The sequence below is a fragment of the Triticum dicoccoides genome, chromosome 3A (assembly GCF_002162155.2).
Source record: "Triticum dicoccoides isolate Atlit2015 ecotype Zavitan chromosome 3A, WEW_v2.0, whole genome shotgun sequence".
Taxonomy (NCBI): Eukaryota; Viridiplantae; Streptophyta; class Magnoliopsida; order Poales; family Poaceae; genus Triticum; species Triticum dicoccoides.
Window position 1 is genome coordinate 466,921,053 of NC_041384.1, and position 22,995 is coordinate 466,944,047.

Below are 22,995 nucleotides of genomic sequence, written 5' to 3' on the forward strand. Positions count from 1 at the left end.
GGGTTGGGGGGTTTTGGGGGTTTTGGGGGGTTAATTTAGGTGTTTCATATATTGTGTTAGCTAGCTATAATTAATAGAGAGAAGTGTCCTCTCTTATGTCCGTGCTTGGTCGACGCTATGTACTATACATACGTATAGAGAGGACTAGACACGCTAGCTAGCTAGTAAGCAAACGAAGGAAACAGAAGATCGTCATGAACATATATGCATACAGAGAGAAGTGATATCGACCACCTCTCCTTCTCCGAGAGATTGGTCAAACAACAAGTTCTCGTATATCTATCTGACACTACCGGCTACATATATACAATAATTATCTCTTACAAATATAATCATACGGACTCATGGTCCACATAGTATTCCCCGTCTTCAGTGATCACGTGGTCAAGAAAGAATGCCGCCAATTCCTCTTGAATTGCTCGCATGCGAGCTGGTGGTAGGAGTTCATCCCGCTTCTGAAACATCTAATTTGAAGAAGGGGGTCAATACATATATATATGAATGAATGAAATTCAACACAAATGATGGTAATAAAATAAAATTGTGAATGTTGTTATTTACGTACTTCATATTGTTCGTCAGAGTACCCGCCCCACTCACAGGTTGTGTGGCGGATGGACTCGCAGACATAGTATCCACAGAAATCATTCCCTTGTTCCTGCCACAACCACTTTACAAGAAATAGAGGTCAATCAAACTGATAAGCAAGAATGCTAAATGGTATTGATGAAGCTATCGCTTGAATCACTAGGAGATGCGCGGAACATGCTACTATAGTACTTACTTTCGGGTGTCTAAATTCCAGCTCCTTCGGCAGTCCCGGAACTTTTCTGGTGAATTTTCTCCAAACCCAGCCGGACAAAGAAAACAATTACTTGATATTAGGAAATGAACAAAGTTGCTGATATGGTGGATAATGATCGATTTAACTTACTTCTTGAGGATTTCAGTCATGTCCGCATACTCCTGGGGATCTTTTCATTTAGAGTCCAAGACAGTTACTACTCCCTGCTCAAGCCTAATCTCTAGGAGAATATAGTGGTACCTGCGCACGCATGCATAACTCATCAATTACATTACTATAACCTGGACTAATATATAAGGGAAACCGAATATGCACAAGATAGTAACACTCACTTGAAGTTGTAAGGATAGAGTATTATATCTTTGTTTTCATTTTTTTGAATGATCATAGCAAGTTGGCCTCAACTTTTCAGCGAGCTATGGAAAAAATGGTGGAACCGCCACCTTCTGAAGGTGGCGAGGCAACTATAACCGAAATGTCAGCTCTTGCTGCAGTGGGTCAGTACCTGTCCACTAATAGTGCCAAAAGCACGTTCCTACGTAATACCAGGTTGGTTGTTAAGGCAATATCGTCCAAACTGCCTCATGATCAAGATATGCAAGCTCTAAGCAATTTTGTATCTGCGCTCCGGACACAAGTCCATTCCCTAACAAAGACCCTTTGTGAAACAAGGAGAATCATTGCTCAATGTCATCAAGATATGCATGGTTTTGAAACCAGACTATCAGACATTTTCTATGTTGTTCAGGAGCCTAGGGGAAATGAAGGTGAGGGTTATGGTGCTCCATCGGACAATACAACATGAAAACGTAACAGTCAGGTCAAATGAACTGAGCTTCTGAACTTCTGGTGGTGCATTTATCTGCTAGACTGTTAAGTTTTATGCCAACCTTCCTTTTGTTATATAGTTGTAATTTGTTTTGGTGCAATACAAAATTTATTCTTAACGTGCAGCCACCGCCTGAAGAAAATAGCAAGCCATTTTTGTATAGTGTAGGGTGTTCCCTATATTTGCAGTGGTGGCGATCTTTGATGCCGAGTGGATGTAATCTGTGCAATCGCCTTAATAGCCTAGCGTTAGTTTCAGCCTTATTTATTTCCTAGTCTTATTTTTCCCTGGTTTGCTAGTGGCCACAACTACCATGGGCCATATACGGGCCGTAGGATCCATGGGTCTCCTACGGGCCATCGATAAATGGGCCTGTAATCAGTGGGCCTCGGACCGTCGGATAAATGGGTCTACATGGGCCATAATCGGGCGTAATTGGTATGGACCCAGCACGGTAACAGGCCGTTAACAGGCCGTAGGACAACAATGGCTTAATTCTGTCACAGGAATAACGGGTCGTTCATGGGCCAGAATATAGGACGGGCCAGAAATGGCGCAACGGGTTAACATGCCAGAAACGGGCCGACTCTTGCCATGGGCCAAATTTGGCCCATTAGGGTAACAGGCCAGTAATGGGCCGACTCTTGCCATGGGACAAATTTGGCCCATTAGTGGAACAGGCCAGTAACGGGCCGACTCTTGCCATGGTCCCAATTTGGCCCATTAGGGGAACAGGCCAGTAACGGGCCGGAAGTAATCGAGGGCCGAAAAGGAGCCCAAGAACGTATGGGCGGGCCAATAGGCCGAAAGCTAACACGGGCTGGAAACGGCCCATGTAAATCACGGACCGTTAACGGGTATAAAGAAAATTACTATTCATTATGGGCTAGAGTCACCGTGGCCTATAATGGGCCGAAAGATACAAAGGCCTCATATGGGCCGAAAGACATCATGGGCCATACATGGGCCGAAAGTGAAATGGGCTGGTATTATATTCGACGGCCCACATGACGTTGTTGGGCCGATTTCCTTTAGGGCCTAACTGGTCGTGAGTTAACGGGGCCGTAAAATGGGCTATTTGCAAAGAGACCGTTAACGGGCTTTTCATGGGCCAGCCCGTTAACTTTTGACCAAGTCAAACGGGCCGGCTTTGTAAGCTAAATGGGCCACTATTGGGCTGTGCCACGTGTTGACATATCATAGGCGCCTATCTGACCCACTGACGAGCTGACATGTGTTTCCTCTAGCCAATGATGATTTTACACGTGGAAAATCCCCATTGGTCGGGGCTGTTAATGGGTTATCGGATCCAAAACCCGACCCGATAGCTTAACGGTGTTCCGTTACGGTGGATGCCACGTGTCAGTCACCCTTGACGAAAGCACTTCTGTGACGCGCGATTTATCGTCACGGAAGTGGACACTTTCGTGATGATAATTTTGGTAATGTCATGGAACACTTCTACGACAGCACAGGTACGACTATCTTGATTCTGTCATAAATTTGTCATGGATGTACATGCATGACAAAAAAGCGACCTATTGTGAAAAACACGTATCATCACGGAAGTATATATTTTTTTGTAGTGTTAAGTATACAGCTCGCACAGCGGTCAAATCTCAAGCACTCGTAGACTTCATCAATGATTGGACAGAGTTGCAGGCACCAGAGGAAAAGCCAGATAACACTTATTGGACTATTCACTTTGATGGGTCCAGGCAATTGGAGGGCTCGGGGGCTAGAGTCATATTAACTTCCCCACGAGGTGACAAGTTTTGTTATGTTCTTTGCTTAATGTTCCCTTGTACTAACAATGCAGCTGAGTACGAGGCCTTACTCCACGGTCTTCGGTTGGCTAAGGAGATGAACTTAAGTCGGGTTAAGTGCTTCGGTGACTCGGACCTGGTGGCTCAACAGGTATCTGGAACTTGAGATTCTAAGGACCCACTCATGGCTACATATTGACGAGAGGTGGACATAGTGGCTGGTCATTTCAAGGGTTATCAAGTTGACCATATAGACTGGCGAAAGAATGAAGCGGCGGACGCTTTAAGTCGCCTAGGCTCTCAGCTTAAACTGGTGCCACCTAATGTCTTCCTCGATGTACTGCATAATCTGTCGGTCAAGATACCCACAGAGGAGGAGTTGGCTATTCCTGACCCGGAGGCCCAATTGGTGGCAACTTTGCATGTTATACCGGATTGGACAGTCCCGTACTTGGCATATATGAACCGGGGCGAGTTACCGGAGGATGAAACCTTGGCCCGACAGATAATCCGACGAACCAAGTCAATGACCATTATCAATGGGGAGTTACATCGTTACAGTGTCACAGGAGTAATTCAGTGTTGTGTGTCTCCTCAAGAGGGTTGTGAGATTTTGCGAGAAATCCACGAAGGAGATTGTGGTCACCACGCCGGTTCAAAATCCTTGCTGGCTAAGGCTTTTCGTCACGGCTTCTATTGGTTGACGGCTCATGTTGATGCCGAGGATTTAGTCAAAAGGTCTGACAGTTGTCAGAAATTTGCACGTCGTGCTCATGTTCCGGCTCAGGAGTTGAGAATGATTCCAATCACTTGGCCGTTTGCAACTTGGGGGCTCGATATGGTTGGACTCTTTAAGAGATCCAAGGACAAAAAGACCCACCTATTGGTGGCGGTTGACAAGTTTACCAAGTGGGTAGAGGCAGAGCCAGTCAGTAGGTGTGATGCAGCCATGGCGGTTCAATTCATCAAGAAGGTGATCTTTCGGTTTGGCTTTCCATGCAGCATTATCACGGATAATGGTACTAACCTATCTAAGGGTGAGATGGAGGAATTTTGTCAACGTGAGCACATCTAGCTTGATATAGCGTCAGTGGCTCACCCCTAGTCTAATGGTCAAGCTGAGAGGGCAAATCAAGAAATTTTGAGAGGTATCAAACCCCGGCTTATGGTTCCTTTAAAGCGGACACTGGGTTGTTGGGTGGAGGAGTTACCTTCCGTGTTATGGAGTATCAACACCACACCAAACAGATCGATGGATTATACACCTTTCTTCATGGTTTATGGAGCAGAGGCAGTTCTTCCTAGTGACATCCGTCATGACTCACCCCGTGTGGCGGCTTATGTTGAAGCTGACAATGAGAAGGCACTTCAGGACTCACAGGACCTGTTAGATGAGGAGCGTGATCTCGCAGCGGCACGTTCGGTGATTTATCAACAAGATCTCCGGCGTTATCACGGCCGCCGGGTTAAAACCAGAACTTTTCAAGAGGGTGATCTGGTGCTCCGGCTCATCCAGGATCAAACATATATGCACAGGTTATCCCCACCTTGGGAAGGACCTTTTGTGGTCAGCAAAAACCTACACAGCGGGTCATACTACCTTATCGATATTCGAGAGCACAAAGACTCACGTAAATCGGAGGAGGAGACAAAGCGGCCGTGGAATATAGCCCTTCTTCAGCCTTACTATACTTGAGCCACAGGCTCTTCTTATGTACATACTTATGACAATGTATATATTATATAATAAACCGAAGCCTCGGCTAAAGCGGGGTCTCTGTTCCTTTTTTACATCATGTTTGGTTCCACCGAGGTTTCTACTGACAAAGCGGAGTTTTATTAACCCGGCCCATAAGGCCACACAGATATAAAGAAAGTCACTAGGGGGCTTGGTCGTATTCGAACCATAGCTACACCTCTTGATTGGTTTGAAACCAAAAAGGGATATCACTAGGGGGCTTGGTCGTATCCGAACCATAGCTACACCTCTTGATCGGTTTAAAACCAAAAAGGGATATCACTAGGGGGCTTGGTTGTCTTGACACCATAGCTACACCTCTTGATAGGCTTAAAGCCAAAAGGAAATTATGTGGAACCAAAGAGAGTCTGTTGCATCAAGCACAACTCAAACATAGGTAACCACTGAGCACAGCTCAAATATTACCTGGGGGCTCCTTGCTTCTCAAAGAACAACGAGCTTGCACCCTTGTAATAGGCTATCAAGCCAGGCTTGGAAGCCAGGTGTATTCACCTAAAACCCCGGGTTATCCTGCCTCTTTAAGCAAGCCACTCTGTCCAGGTAAACCTGGTATGACCCATCGAACGTTTGACAAGTCAATCTCATGGACCCTGAACTTGTCAAAGTTAAAACAGTGATTGGTTAAAGATTGAGGTCCATCTTAAAAGGCTTTGCAAAATGGTTTAACTCAGCGGCCTGGCAGCCCATGAAAAGCCTCGATTTAGGGCCTGGCGGCCCATGAAAAGCCTCGATTTAGGGCCTGGCAGCCCATGAAAAGCCTTGTATATTTCTTTTTGATTTGCTATTTTTAATATATTTTGATAAGGGATTTATGAATATTTCTAATAAATCGGTGTTTATTACAACCCGACATGGCTTTCAACGCTCAGTTGTCAGTACATGATCAGTTCTAAACCGGCAGTAAATTGCTCTGGTCTGGTTTTGGCTACAGGTCACCAGCATTATACGAACAAACCGGTGTGGTCTTACATGAACTGGCAAGAGGGAAAGGAGTCATCAACCCTACAAATGGGTATTTTCACTCCTATTATACCAATAGTTGGTCAGCCAACGAAGGTCTATCACAGGTATCATTTATTTTATATCTAGTTAATACAAATCTTGGTTATCCATCCAAGTTATGTATATATTTTGGGCATCATGACCCGTCCAGTGGTAAACCACTAGGACACTTTCAAGTTCTTATATGCAGGAACATAAATCATAATGGACTATGCATAAATAGATCCCACAGGCAGGACAAGTTTTCAGTATTAAGCAACACAAACATGCTAGATGGCATGGCAGATAAGGTGTTCATACTATCCTATTACAAGGTGCTTTCAATACCCCAAATTGAATAAGTGTTTTCTAGAGTGGAATATTGCAACTGGTAAACCGGCCACCGGTTTAGGATTCCTCATCTAGACGGCTTGACGATTGAGGGTCATCTTGAGTGGGCGTATTCTCTTCATCCCTCCCCAGTCGCTGGAAATCAGACGTTGACCAGTCGATTCTAGTTAAGGCTTGACAAATAGCTTCTTCATGAATAAGGTTGGAAGGGTCAATATCAGGAGCATAAGTATGCTTACGAATTGGCGGAACAAGCTCTTCTACACTATGAATCAGTGTGGGTTGTCTTTTCCCTTCAGCATCGTAAACCGGTTGAAAATGTGACAGATATGTGTCCTCCGCCAGTTTGCTTGCTATAGGCCACATCTCCTTTGTCAGCCTTCAAAGATCGTCATTATTGAAGTCTAAACCGTCTTCTTTCACACCAGGATATCCTTTGATGATGTCTGCCGGTTTAAGATCCGGAATCCACGCCTTGGCCCGGATTAGTGCGGTCAGTGCACCTGACATTGCGGCTGATTTCTTTAGTTCGTCGAACCGGGCAGGCAGCATGGCTAGCTTTTTGATAGTCTCTTTTATCAGCGATGGCGGGGGCTTGCTATAAGCTGTAGTGCAAATGGCTCGCTGGGATCCAGAAAACAGCTGTTCTATCAAAGTGTAGGCCGTTTTAAGTTTCATCCGCATGTCGGAGCCTAGATGAGTAATGCGGGTCCCTGTCATGGTTAGACATCAGTGAACCAGTCATTGATCAGATAGTATGAATTACAAAAACTTCATGAGAGAGTACTTACCAAACACAGCATAAGTCATGGCATTAATCTGCCGCGTTAAGCCGGTCAATTCTTCAACCACCGGCTTCAGGGATGCCTCTGCGTCCTCGGCCTTCTTTGTTAAACCGGCCTTTTCCGTCTCCCAGTCCGCACGCTCTTTGTTAAATGTCTCTTTCAGCCTTTCCATGGCTGCTAAGGCATTTGTCAACTCCTCCTTGGCCTTGGAAGCCTCTGCCTGCTGAGATTTGACGTTCTCCTGAAGGTCAGTGGTTTGAGCATCCCTTTTACTTAGCTCGGCCTGCAAAGGCAAGATATATCAACAATGAGAGGTGTATTTTTGAAGTACCAAGCGTATAACAAGTTATGCACTTTGTACTTGGGGGCTAATGCCTATTTAATCTATCATCAAACTTTTATTTGCAAGTCTCAAGTACAATGCAAGCATTATCCTTGACACTTGGGGGCTAATGTACATCTGTTCAAATGGATGCACGGATTAAATAATCAGTTCACCTTGGAAAGATAAACCGGCCCTTGGGGACTACACAGGCGAAAACTACAGGAATACAATGATCACGTCTGATTTACTTCGAAAGATCAGTTTGTATATGGAGGACAAGTTTGCAAGAGTTAAGGTATTATACAGTCCCGGTTTATGATTGCCATCATAAACCGGCCCTTGGGGGCTACCAGGGTTGATGCTTGTACTTTGGATTTAAGAAAGGAAAGTGATGAAAATACCTCATAGCGCTCTTTCATCAGGTTCACCAAACTGGCTTCATAATCACGGTTTGAGTGCAGACGGTTTAGAAAACTGGAGTGGAGTTCTTCAGCGCTGAGATAGGCGTAGCTTGACAAGTCGATGCTCCATTTGCCTTTTTCCATGGCAGCACGCTCCTCCTTGGCACTATGTTTGGCCAAGATTACAGGATGGCCAGGAGAGGTGTGACCAATACCAGTAATGATAACCTCGCCTTGTTTGTCTCCAGCAGCCTTTTCTGGAGTTGATGGAGTGTCAGCGGCTCTCACCGGATTAGAAGATTTGTTACTAGTTTGGATCGGATTTGCCGGTTCATCATCAGGCATAGCAGTATCAACTTCTGCTTGTTCATCAGTATTGTGATCTTGATGGGGTGGTTCATCAAAAGTAGCTTCAGGATTTGGACCCCCCAGTTCAACCATTTGTTCTGGTTCAAGCGTTTGCTCCGGTTCAAGAACCACCTGGTCTTCGGGCGGATTGTTCACCCAAGCCTTTTTGCTGGGTCTGGCTTTGGCTCTACAACAGAAAAAGATGCAAAAGTTAAGCATAGTATATAAAGTGTGGAAACATCGAAAGAAGGGGTTGAAGTACTTACCCAGCTACAGTTTTGAGAGGAGGAAGTTGGGTCACTGTTGACTCGCTAGAGGATGAGGGAGGTGTCACCTGATAATTTGAATCGGATGGATTAAGAGGTTGTCAGAAATAACATGCCTTGGGATAAGAATTGTCAAAAGTGGGTGAGACCTCAGATCGGCGCTTTCGAACCGGGGTGTCAGGTAAACCGGCCGAATGACCTTTTGGCCGCTATGCCAGGTTGTGCGGCGAGCCTCGTGCTACTGCTTCTTCAAAATAAATGTTGGATCCAAGTGAGCAAGAGGATGTGAAAAGCTTACTTTCCGGACCACTTGACGGATTTTTTGTGTTGGCAGAGAGTCTGAACCGGAGGAAAGGATAATTACCTCTACATCGTCAGCTTGGCTGCCCTCCACGTCCTCCTGATAAGTGTCATTGTCAATGAGATGCATGAAAAGGGAACCAAGTGAATCAAGTTCTACCTCAACTTCCGGATCATCTGGGTCGTCGTCGAATTCCATACTGATGCGTTCAGATGCCTTCCGCTTTGTGGTTTTCTTGACGGCTTTGGTTTTAGGGTGGGAAGGTTTTGCCGCCTTCTCTTGAGGTTTCTTCTTCCAAAACGGATCATCACCCTGTTTAAAAGTAAAAAGAAGGGTATTCAAAGATTGTACAGCCTAAAATATATCAAGTGTAAGGCGAAGGAACAATACTCACAGCAGGCGGTTTGTTTTGCGTATAAAAAGGGGCTAGTCTGGTTTGGCGACAGGCAGCTTCCGGTTCGTTCAAAATCTTCTTGACGGGCTCAGTGACCTCTTCATCTGTTAGCTGAATATTGATATGACGTTGGGGGTCTTCTAATTCACCAATGTACTCACACATTAAGCGGGAGCGGCGACTTAGTGGCAAGATACTCCAGGATATCCAGCAATGGACAAAGTCTACACATGTTAAACTGTTGGCCAAGAAGGCTCTTAGCTTGGCGAGTTGAGGTGCATACGGGGCCCATCCCTGAGCACTTAGCCGTTGTGGAAGTGGATGAGTGTTGGCAAGCCAGTGGGCACGGAAACCAGGCAGAGGGTTCTCATCTCCAGGGGAGGTGTCTTTACAGTAGAACCAAGTTTGATTCCACTCCTTGGGGTGACTGTGCAGCTTGGCATGAGGGAATTCAACCTCTTTTATTTTTTGAATGGAGACGCCACCAAGTTCAGTGTTGGGTCCATCTACAAATTCAGTGCGCCGATTCAGATGGAAGAAATCCCGAAACAGCTCAACTGTTGGTTCTTCTTGTAAGTACACTTCACAGAAGACTTGGAAGTTTCATATATTGGATACCGAGTTGGGTCCAATATCTTGAGGGTGGAGCTGAAAACTGGCAAGCACATCTCGGAAAAACTTCGATCCGGACGGTTTGAAGCCACGGCCTATATGATCAACAAACACCACTGCTTCACCCTGCTTGGGAGTAGGAGGGTTCTCTGGTCCAGGAACTCGCCACCGGATCTCATTCTTTTTTTGGTAAAGTACCAATTTTGACCATTCCATTAAGTTGCTCCTCGGTAACCCGGGAGGGAGCCCAGTTGCAGGAATAAAACTGCTTGGCCATTGCAAGTGAAAAGTTGAAAAGAAATACCGGTTTACAATTCATTCATGGTGGTGCGTAAGGTACAACGGGATAAAGAAATCCAAGTATGTAAATTTCGTAAACCGGAGGCTGATACAATGATGAATGATAAAGCGATAAACGTAACAAAGGTATACATATACTGTTAAACCAGAGTATGACAATGAAGACAAAGGGATTGCCGGTTTACAAGGGGACTAATGGTATGTGATAGATTGCTTTCTACAAAGGTAAACCGCCTATATGATAAAGAAGATACAGATCTAAGGCAAGAATGGTTGAATAAGGTAAAACAGGTTTCACAAGATTACATGGAAATTTTGGATCTACCAAAAGACATGAAAAGCAAAAAAGATTTAGACCTAAAAAGGTTGGTCCCGAAGCGGTTCACAAAGGCCCAGATCAGTTTTTATGCGCATAAGGGTTTGTTATGATAACAGAAGATAAGGAATGCTATAGCTATTACACGGAATACATCAAGCTTGAGGTTTTTATCCATGGACTAAGGAGGAACAGGGAAGAACAGTGCTGGAGCTTCGATGAACTTTGATGAACAATGAAACCCTAGGTAGATCTACGAAGGAGGAAAAGGAAGGACTTACAGCGGCTGTTGAAGCAGCGGAGGTACGCTGCGGCTCTCTGGTGCAACCAGGTCAATGCAGTGGCCAACGGAGAGGCGGAAGCAAAGCTCGGCGACGGCGGCGGCGCTCGGGTGCAGAGGCGTCGCGAGGAGGAATAAGAAGCAAAGAGACGGAGCGGAAAAAGGAAATGACCCGTGGCCTTATTTATAAGGTAAAGGGGGGAGGTAACAGGTGCGAGAATCAAGGGGTCGGAATATTGGATACCTAACAGGAGCGGTTGCCTCGATTGTCGGAGGCTCATTAAGTGAGGGTGAGATGTACCATTTTTTAATAACAAGATGACGTCATGGAGATTTAACATAATCCTGGAGTATGACGTCACGGCGGTTTACAAGATCAAGGTGAAGGTGCAAGAGAAGAATTTTTCTAAGTGTTGAAGATTGACATGAACAAGTTCAAATCAATCTGGGGCCTAATGTTGGGGATATTACTACTGGACATAAACCGGCCATGAGTAGCCGGATTAACTTTGTGAAGATTAGAAGCCCATGAAGACCTAAGAATGATGGCGCTTTACGAAGGCCCAAGGCCCAAAGGCGAGTTAAGGCCTGTAGATGTAAACCGACCTTATTATGTAACTTGCATTATAAGATAGGAAGGATAGAGACCGAGCCAGACACGTTTATGATCTGTCCTCGGGACTCTGTAAACCAGCGGGCGTCAACCTATGTATATAAAGGGACGACCCGACAGCGGTTTAGGGACAACACATAGTAACTCAAGAGCCAGGCAAAGCGGATTCGCTCCCTGGTCATCGAAACCCTAGAAATACCAACACAACTAGACGTAGGCTTTTACCTTCATCGAAGGGGCCGAACTAGTATAAAAATCCTCGTGTCCCTTGTACGGTTTAACCCCTTTAAGCTAACCCGTAGCGATGGCTCCATGACTAAGTCCTTTCACGAGGACATCTGCCGTGACAACCCCATGACAAATCTTGATGGCACTCTAATTGTCACAGAAGAGTGGCACATTCTTCATATTGATGTCGTACTCCTTGAGGGTTTGCTTCATCCATAGTAATTGAGCACAACACGAACCAGCAGCAATGTACTCAGCTTCAGTAGTAGAGAGTGATACGCAATTTTTCTTCTTCGAGGACCAGCACACTAAGGACCGTCCGAGGAAATGGCATGTGCCTGATGTTGACTTGCGGTCCACACGATCACCGGCATAGTCAGAGTCAGAATATCCAATGAGATCAAAAGTCGAGCCCTTGGGATACCATAATCCAAGTGTTGGAGTGGTAGCTAGATATCGAAGAATATGCTTCACAGCCTTATGGTGTGATTCCTTCGGTGTAGCTTGAAAACAGGCACACATGCAAACACTAAGCATAATATCTGGCATAGATGCACATAGATACAATAAAGAGCCAATCATGGAGCAGTATACCTTTTGATCAAAGTCTATACCTTTTTCATCAGTGCATAGATGGCGATTTGTGGGCATAGGGATTTTGACGCCTTTGCAATCTTGCATGCCGAATTTCCTCAACACATCCTTGAGGTATTTCTCTTGAGATATGAAGATGTCGCTTCGCTGTTGACGAGTTTTAAGACCTAATTAAGAAGACACTAGTATGCGTCGGTGCTATACAAACGGTTTTTAACCCCTTTCCGCAATGGCATTTGGAACCGTCGCCTAGTGAGTGACGGCGATAGGGGGTCCTTCCAACACGACCCAGAAACCGTCGGGGATAGGGAGCCTTGATGCATACAATTGTCCCTATATAACCGTTTTCGATATCTCTAATATCCCAAATGCTTCATCCTTGCTACTCGTTTGTGCCCGCATTGCCATCACAGTCGGATTTTTGTGGTTTTACCTAAATCCAGGAAGATTCCAGGCACGGGAGTTTTCCAGTCAGATTCCGGGCACGGGAGTTTTACGATGCCTGACACATCACAAACAGTTCATGATTATAAACCGTGTACGATAGGTAGACAATCACACATATTCAGTTTTCCCGCCCTATATGCGATAGTGTCTGACATATCACACGCTTTGCAAACGGCAACTGTGTGCATTGTTACACACGTTTCCTCTTCATGAACCGTGTCGGATTATGATGTATATCGCACACGCTGTGCTTTATTAACCGTGTGCGCCGTAATGAGCTGCACACCCTAATTGCGCCCTAATTTAATTGCCGTTATTTAAAATTGTACCTAATTTAAACTTAAAAGTATGCTTTAGCTTTATTCATATCCATCAGGTTCAAACAACCAATGCATTATTCGATTCACAGGTACATATGTTTAAGAATTACATAAGCACCAAATAAAGAATGATGAACCAGGGTTCTATACTTGTAGTATTACAGATGGTAAAGAAAGAGGCGACAGACATTCTGGTTGCTGAACAAGGTGAAGCGGAATGGCCCTATTGTGCTCTCCTAGATGCAGAAGGCATGAAGGACTCTAGTCCACCAGTTGTGATGAACGGCCGCCAATCATGTAGTTTGAGAGTTAATCTTGAGTAAATTGCTTCAGGATCCATTACAAAGGAAAAAATATTCAGACATTGTCATCTAGCACAACTCATTACAGGCAGTAAAAAGAAGGCTACACGGTTCTTACTTACCATCCTGCAGTTCACTATTGTCTTGCATAAAGTGTAAACAAATAGTTCGATTGACGCCTTTGGACCCATTTTAATAACAATATTTATCAGTTTCCTCACTTGATGCTGGTTCATGAATATCTCATTGCCCCAGAAAGGGTCGAAGTGTGGAACTTTGGCAATGATATATGTACCTAAAAGCACCAAGTTAATATTAGAAGCTAAACAACAATTGAAAAATGATGTAGTACAACACTCCCTCCATCCCATTATATAAGATTTCATTACATGTATATCTAGACATCATCAGAACATTAAGGTAACACTCTTCCTTGTTGCTATGTAGCCTGTGATTGCATATTTAGTCATTCAGTACAATGTATGTTGCTATGTAGCCTCAGATATATTAAATATGGCCCTAGTTAACCTACTGATAAATGGGTTACAGATATATTCAGTGAAATGTCCGATTCGACAATTAATCCCTTATCATCCCTAGGCTATATGGTACCAGCTACCGATATCCTGAACAGTGAGTACAAATAAGCAATGCGATGAAAATAACCTCGATGGAAAACAACATGTTCTCAATATTGTCCTGCATGAGTACATATAAAGGCATGTTAAGCACAATAGGCTAAAAATCAACCAAATATATCCATGGTAGACAACATAATCTACAAATGATAGCTTCAGTGTGTAGGCTTAAGCACGCTAGTTAAGCAAAACAAGAAGTGGAAAGGTGTGTTAACTGCATCAGGCATAACATTTAAAAACAAGCAAATAGTCATTCAAACTGGTATTGTAAGGGTCTAAAGTACACTAGTTATTGTTAAAAAAGAAAAGGCATGTTAACTACAATATCCTTAACATCAACCAAATATCGTAATTCATAGTGTTATTGTCGAAACTGTTATTGATGAAATTGAACTACACGGCAAATAATTGTATCACATTGTGAAGAACTAAAATAAACAAGTCATAAGGCCATCTCTAGCCGACCCTTTAAAAGATAAAGGACTAAAACCCTTAGTGGATATATATACTCTAGCAATTTTTGGCCTTTTCTAGTCGATCCTCAAAACATAACATTGTAAGCTTCAATTTGATCAAGTTCAAAGCAGGTTCAACCGAAAGTAGGATGCATTCAAACATAAACATAGATAGTTTTGCATAACCGAACATATAACATAAATTTAAAGTAAGCTAAACTACTTTCGGTCGAAGTAGAGGTCGAGCCAATCCTTCCTCGTCATGTACGGTGTGCCGCGAGCCGGGTCCGGAGTGGTGCCATTGTCGGGGTCGTTGGGGAAGGCACACCTCCATTCTTCGACGTTGACCTCCTCGTCCTCGGGGCCCACCTCGACGCCCTCCGTGCCGCTGTCGCCGCCGCCTTCGACCTCGTCATCGGAGCAGAGCGCGACAACCTAGCCGCCCTCCACGCCGGCAAAGATCACCTACTCCGCCTCCATGAGCTCCGGATGTAGCCGGCGGAGCTCTTCCATGTAGGCCTCGTCGGCAGCCTCAGCCTCAAGGCGCTCCCACACCTCGCGGTCCTCCCGCGCCATAGCTGAGCTCACCACCCGTGGCTCCAGCGGAACAAGGTCGACCGAACGTGTGCCGAAGGGGAAATTGAGCCTAGCCGCCGTGCCGTGCTAGCAGACCTGCCAGCGATCGAACTCCAAGGCTGCGAGCTCGGCCATGTGGAAGTTACTGAGCCACTGGCGGGTGTGGGTCTCCCGATCTATAATCTCAGCGACCCACATCCCCCACCGCCACTGTCGAACCCCGAGGTAGGACCTCGTCGGCTGCCGGGTCTGAGGAAGGACGGGGAAGTCCTCGAACCGGCATAGGGGCATGGCGGCGGGCGGATCGGGGGACCAGCAACAGCGGATCAAGCCCGCGGAGGATGACAGGGACATCTTGGCGGCCACCTTGCCGGCATCGAGCGAAAATGCCGCGATAAATCTCTTTTTGGCCATTGGCTCCTTGAGCTCCCCGACACACAGGCAGATGTTGAGGATGGAGGCGCCGGCGATGGTGGTGACCTATCAATGGTTTCGAGGGTTGTGTGTGTCTGTGCGAGTGGAGGTTTTGGGGAGTGTGTGGAGGGGGGCGGGGGGAAGGTGGTGTTTGAGGAAATACTGCAGGAACTGAAAATTTTACTAGGCGGGAGTAACAAGGCGGGGATACTGAAAATTTGGATCAAGGGCGAGCAGATATTTTTGAGATTGCGAGGGATGCAGGGGCAGGAGTAAAATGCCGGGGCTACTGAAAATTTGAATCAAGGGACTGAAGGAGAGTGGGAGTAATAGACATCGCACACGGTCCGCACATACTAATCGTGTGCTATCAAACATTAAAACCTTCCAGGCGGTAGATATTTTTGAGATTATGAGGTAGTAATATTTTTGAGATTGTGAGGGATGCAGATGCAGGAGTATTTGGGGAGCGAGCTAGTGTCCTTGACACGCCGGCTGTGGACTATAGCCGACACACCTTCTCGTGTAAGCCATATGTATACTATACACCGACGGTGCTCCAGGATATATTGTACTACATCTCACACGGTTGGTGATAATAAGTTGTGTGGGATCTACTTGATTTTTCTTCTTGATTTGAATTACATAATGGGGTCACAGCGGCAATGGACGGTGTTTGAATTGCTAGACCTTTTATCTGTAGTGAACATGCAACTATATGTGTGTCGTAAAAGAATTGGAATTATTCAGGGTTTGTTTGGACATTTTATACACTAAAGTGGTTTTCTATCCATTTCAGGTAGTGCACAATTCAAAATTAAACTACATGCACATGCTCCGGTGCATATAAATTGGTTGAAAAATCAAATCTGTGTCCTTGGGTGTATGCTTAGGTCCCATGCAAGAGATGGGAATGAATTTCAAACACCAGGGCACTATTGATTGCTGGCAAAACGCTGAGATACCTGGTTTTTAAATTCTAGTAAATCCAAAATTCCTCTGAAATTCATGAAACTTGGCATGCTATCATGGAGCGGCATCAACATGTCGTGGAAAAAAATTGTCCCATTTGGGGCAGGTTTGGTCATAAGCTTCTCACAAACCAGAGCTTCTCACAACAAGCATGATGGTTTCGGTAGGGAACGTGCCACCTTTGGGGACGGAATGATATCCGTTGCCTCTTATTGCTTTCAAAATATTTCTAGTGTTAACATAGAACAACAGGAGTGTTGTGTTTAATTTTGGAATTTGTTGGGGTTCGTTTGGCCCTTTTTATACATTAATTGGGTTTGTGGGCATTTAATGTGCATAATTCAAATTTGAACTACAAGCACATGCTCCAGTGCACCAAAGTTGGTTGAAAAATCACATGTGTGTCCTTGGGTGAATTTCTAGGTCCCATGCAAGAAATGAGAATGAAATTCAAACACTAGTGAACTGTTGATTGCCGACAAAACGTTGAGATGCGTGGTTTTTAAATTCTAGTAAATCCAAAACTCGTCTAAAATTCATGAAACTTGGCATGCTATCATGGAGCGGCATCAACATGTCGTGGTAAAAAAATTGTCCCATTTGGGACAGGTTTGGGTATAAGCTTCTCACAAACCAGAGCTTCTCACAACAAGTGTGATGGTTTCGGTAGGGAACGTGCCACCTTTGGGGACGGAACGATATCCGTTGCCTCTTATTGCTTTCAAAAAATTTCTAGTGTCAACATAGAACAATAGGAGTGTTGTGTTTAATTTTGGAATTTTTCAGGGTTCGTTTGGCCTTGTTTGTACATTAATTGAGTTTCTGGGCATTTAATATGCAATTCAAATTTGAAATACAAGCACATGCTCTAGTGCACCAAAGTTTGTTGAAAAATCACATGTGTGTCCTTGGGTGAATTTCTAGGTCCCATGCAAGAAATGGGAATGAAATTCAAACACCAGGGCACTGTTGATTGTCGGCAAAACGTTGAGATGCGTGGTTTTTAAATTCTAGTAAATCCAAAACTCGTCTGAAATTCATGAAACTTGGCATGCTATCATGGAGCGGCATCAACATGTCGTGGTAAAAAATTTGTCCCATTTGGGGCAGGTTTGGGTATAAGCTTTTGACAAACCAGAGCTTCTCACAACAAGCGTGATGGTTTCGGTAGCAAATGTGCCACCTTTGGGGATGGAACGATATTCGTTGCCTCTTATTGCTTTCAAAAAATTTCTAGTGTCAACATAGAACAACAGGAGTGTTGTGTTTAATTTTGGAATTTTTCAGGGTTTGTTTGGCCTTTTTTATACATTAATTGAGTTTCTGGGCATTTAATGTGCACAATTCAAATTTGAACTACAAGCACATGCTCCAGTGAACCAAAGTTGGTTCAAAAATCACATGTGTGTCCTTGGGTGAATTTCTAGGTCCCATGCAAGAAATGGGAATGAAATTCAAACACCAGGGCACTGTTGATTGACAACAAAATGTTGAGATACCTGCTTTTTAAATTCTAGTAAATCCAAAACTCGTCTGAAATTCATGAAACTTGGCATGCTATCATGGAGCGGCATCAATATGTCGTGGTAAAAAATTTGTCCCATTTGGGGCAGATTTGGGTATAAGCTTCTCACAACAAGTGTGATGGTTTCAGTAGGGAACGTGCCACCTTTGGGGACGGAACAACATTCGTTGCCTCTTATTGCTTTCAAAAAATTTCTAGTGTCAACATACAACAACAGGAGTGTAGTGTTTAATTTTGGAATTTTCCGTGGTTGTTTGGCCTTCTTTATACATTAATTGAGTTTCTGGGCATTTAATGTGCATAATTCAAATTTGAACTACAAGCACATGCTCCAGTGCACCAAAGTTGGTTGAAAAATCACATGTGTGTCCTTGGGTGAATTTGTAGGTCTCATGCAAGAAATGGGAATGAAATTCAAACATCTGGGCGTCGTGGCTCGGCCGAAAAGATTGAGAAACTTGGTTTTTTAATTCCTGTAAATCCAAAACACGCCTGAAAATCATGAAACTTGGCATGGTGTCATGACATGGCACCAACATGGTGTGGTAATTTTTGTCTGATTTGTGAAGGCGCACACATTAACAATCAACAATGTCATTTTGGAACAAGTGATGTCATGTTACAAATCGGAAACACAAGTATTATTGAAACCGTGGGCGTTCTACTTATCAATTACGTGCCGCCACGCGTCCCCTTTTTTATTGGCTAGGAGGAGTCGTGCGGGGTAGCTATTTGACTATGGGAGGCGTGCGATCAGACCCCTGCGCATGCTCATCAGGAGGAGAGCCCTTTAACCGCTACCCGCCGCGCACCTCCCTCCCAACGTCTCCATTAATGGCGCCCGAGCCCCTGTTCTTCGGCATGGCTATATGTCTCACTGGACTGAGATTTAAGAGAGAAAAATGAAAATCTGAATAGAAAGTTTTGCACGGATCTTGATGTAAGATCCGACGGACCTATATAGCATCGACTGCGACTTATACCAAGCATGATGAATATAAGGATGATGACAGTGGATAATAATTGTCTTACATATTTACGAAAATAATTAAAAAAGCCACATGCGGCAACGCCCAAAATACACAAGGGAAAGAGAAGAAGGAAGACGATGATCTGGCTCGCTGATCTCTACTTTCTTGATGCATTGCTGCAGGCCGCGGGAACTAGTCTCCGCGGCGAGCGGGGATCAGCTCTTTCTTGTCCTCATGATGCTGCTTGAGAGCCTCCACGAATTCCTCCACCAGCCTTCTGCGCTCAATGCGCAGCATGGCATTCTCGTCCATAAGTTTCTCGACGATGACGCCGGTCCTCTTGAACAAGGCAATGGTCTCCTCCTGCTGCTTCGCACTTCCGACGATCTTCGCCCTCAGCAGGTCGCGCTTAGCCCGGAGCTTCGCATTGCTCTCATTTAGTTGTCGGATGACGCCGGTAGCCTGTTCAAAAGAGGCTTTCATGTCATCCTACAACCTCGCCCAGCTGGAGATCTGATCCATCTGGCTATGGACAATCGCATGCATGCACCTGTAAGATTCCTCGCCTGCCTGCGAGATATTTTACCTGGCCGCCGCGGTGCGGGAGGACATCTCTGCTGCATTCGCGGCACGGCGGGACATTTCTTCTTCTTCCGCGTCACGGCCGGGCCAGTCTGCTGCATTGACGGCGTGGCGGGACCTCCGTGCTGCTTCGGCGGCATGGCAGGTCCTCTGTCCTGCAACGGCCGTGCGGCGGGACATGCCGGCTGTGTTCGCGGCAAGGCGGGACATCTCACGCGCTTCCGCTTCCATGCTCGCATCACCCTGGTGGCAATCTCTCGACCCGGAGCTCATGCTGGCCATGCAAGACGCAAGGGAACAATGATGAATGACTTGTTTGTTTTTGTGGATGAGGAGTTGAGGAGGAATGTGCAGTCATCTTGGAGTAGTAGTATTTATAACCGAGTACTAATATGCTCCTAAGTGGGAAACCGTTTAGGTTTTGATCGGTGTGAACAGGTCTGCAATTTAGAATGTGACGAGATGCGGGCTCAAAATTTATGGACGGTTATAAGTGCGGCACTATTCCCTGAAGGCGTAACGTGGGTACGTATGCCTTCTCAGCCGCGTACGTGGCGTTTGTACCATAGGATGCACCGCAATAGGCAAGGTCCGCTCACGTCTTGTTCCAACAACCGTGCACACTCGTTATTACCATCACGCGTGCTTCTTTTAATTAGAATGTGTGTGCCCGTCTAGCACACACACGTCGATCTATCTAACTGTTTCAGTTTGTTGTGGCTAATCGCAAACAGTTCATCCGTGTGAAGTGTATGCCATCAATCGCAGACATTTTTTGCCAATAATCGCAGACACTTTGATCTGGCTGACCCATTTTTGTTCTATTGCCTAATCGCAAACAGTTAATCCTTCTAAAGTGTATGCCCTCAATCACACACACATTTATCTAGCAACCTATTTCTATTGTTCCTCCTCATCAAAAACAGTTCATACGAGTGAACCATATGCTGTATATCCCACACGCCTTCATCTGGCTGCCCGTTTCTTTTGTTCCTCCTCATCGCAAACAGTTAATTGAACTGAATTGTATGCCATGCATCACACACGCAACTAAAATCTAAATCGTGTTTGATGGCTCCGGCATCGCAAATGTTTTGCACCTTTTTTATGGTTCTTTTACACCACTGTTTGTGATTATTGCATCGCACATAGTTTCGTTGAAGGGTTTCTGATCGTAGTGTCGCGTTAGCAGCTGCTACCTCTTGAGCACTACGTTGGTTTTACCTTGAAGAGGAAAGGGTGATGCAGCAATGTAGCGTAAGTATTTCCCTCGGTTTTTGAGAACCAAGGTATCAATCCAGTAGGAGACTACATGCAAGTCCCTCGTACCTACACAAACAAATAAGAACCTCGCAACCAACGCGATAAAGGGGTTATCAATCCCTTCACGATCACTTACGAGAGTGAGATCTGATAGAGATAATAATAACATAAATATTTTTGGTATTTTTATGATATAGATTGAAAGTAAAGATTGCGAAATAAAATAGATGGGAAACTTATATGATAAAAGATAGACCCGGGGGCCATAGGTTTCACTAGTGGCTTCTCTCAAGATAGCATAAGTATTACAGTGGGTGAACAAATTACTGTCGAGCAATTGATAGAAAAGTGAATATTTAATGGAATATCTAGGCATGATCATGTATATAGGCATCACGTCCGCGACAAGTAGACCGAAACGATTCTTCATCTACTACTATTACTCCACACATCGACCGCTATCCAGCATGCATCTAGAGTATAAAGTTCATAAGAATAGAGTAATGCATTAGGCAAGATGACATGATGTAGAAGGATAAACTAAAGCAATATGATATAAACCCCATCTTTTTATCCTCGATGACAACAATACAATACGTGCCTTACTGCCCCTGCTATCATTGGGAAAGGACACCACAAGATTGAACCCAAAGCTAAGCACTTCTCCCATTGCAAGAAAGATCAATCTAGTAGGCCAAACCAAAATGATAATTCGAAGAGACTTGCAAAGATAACTAATCATACATAAAAGATTTTAGAGAAGAATCAAATATTGTTCATAGATAAACTTGATCATAAACCCACAATTCATCGGATCTCGACAAACACACCGCAAAAAGAGTTACATCAAATAGATCTCCAAGAAGATCGAGGAGAACATTGTATTGAGATCCAAAGAGAGAAAATAAGCCATCTAGCTAATAACTAGGGACCTGAAGGTTTGTGTTAAACTACCCACACATCATCGTAGAGGCTATGGTGTTGATGTAGAAGCCCTCCGTGATCGATTCCCCCTCCGGCGGAGCTCCGGAAAAGGCCCCAAGATGGGATTTATTGGGTACAGAAGGTTGCGACGGTGGAAATAGGGTTTCGTGGTACTCCTGGATGTTTTCGGGGTATATGGATATATATAGGAGGAAGAAGTAGGTCGGTGGAGCCACGAGGGGCCCACGAGGGTGGGGGCGCGTCCAGGGGGCAGGCGCGCCTCCCTGCCTCATGGCCTCCTCGTTGATTTCTTGACGTCTACTCCAAGTCCCCTGGATCACGTTTGTTCCAAAAATAACTCTCCCAAAGGTTTCATTCCGTTTGATATTCCTTCTCTGCGAAACACTGAAATAGGCAAAAAACAGTAATTTGCACTGGGCCTTGGGTTAGTAGGTTAGTCCCAAAAATAATATAGAAGTGTATGAATAAGCCCATTAACATCCAAAACAGATAATATAATAGCATGGAACAATCAAAAATTATAGATACATTGGAGACGTATCAAGCATCCCAAGCTTGATTCCTGCTCGTCCTCGAGTAGGTAAATGATAAAAATAGAATTTTTGATGTGGAATGCTACGTAGCATAATTCTCAATGTAATTTTCTTTATTGTGGCATGAATATTCAAATCCGAAAGATTCAGGATAGAAGTTTAATATTGACATAAAAACAATAATACTTCAAGCAAACTAACTAAGCAATCATATATTCTCAAAATAACATGGCAAAAGAAAGTTCATCCCTACAAAATCATATAGTTTGGTCATCCTCCATTTTCATCACACAAGAATGCTCTCATCTTGCACAACCCCGATGACAAGCCAAGCAATTGTTTCATACTTTAGTAATCTCAAACTTTTTCAACTTTCACGCAACACATGAGCGTGAGCCATGGATATAGAACTATGGGTGGAATAGAATAATATGATGGGGGTTATGTGGAGAAGACAAAAAGGAGAAAGTCTCACATTGACGCGGCTAATCAATGGGCTAGGGAGATGCCCATCAATTGATGTCAATGCAAGGAGTAGGGATTGCCATGCAATCTATGCACTAGAGCTATAAATGTATGAAAGCTCAACAAAAGAAACTAAGTGGGTGTGCATCCAACTTGCTTGATCACGAAGACCTAGGGTATTTGAGGAAGCCCATTGTTGGAATATACAAGCCAAGTTCTATAATGAAAAAATCCCGCTAGTATAAGAAAGTGACAAAACAAGAGACTCTCTATCATAAGGATCATGGTGCTACTTTGAAGCACAAGTGTGGAAAAAGAGGATAGTAGCATTGC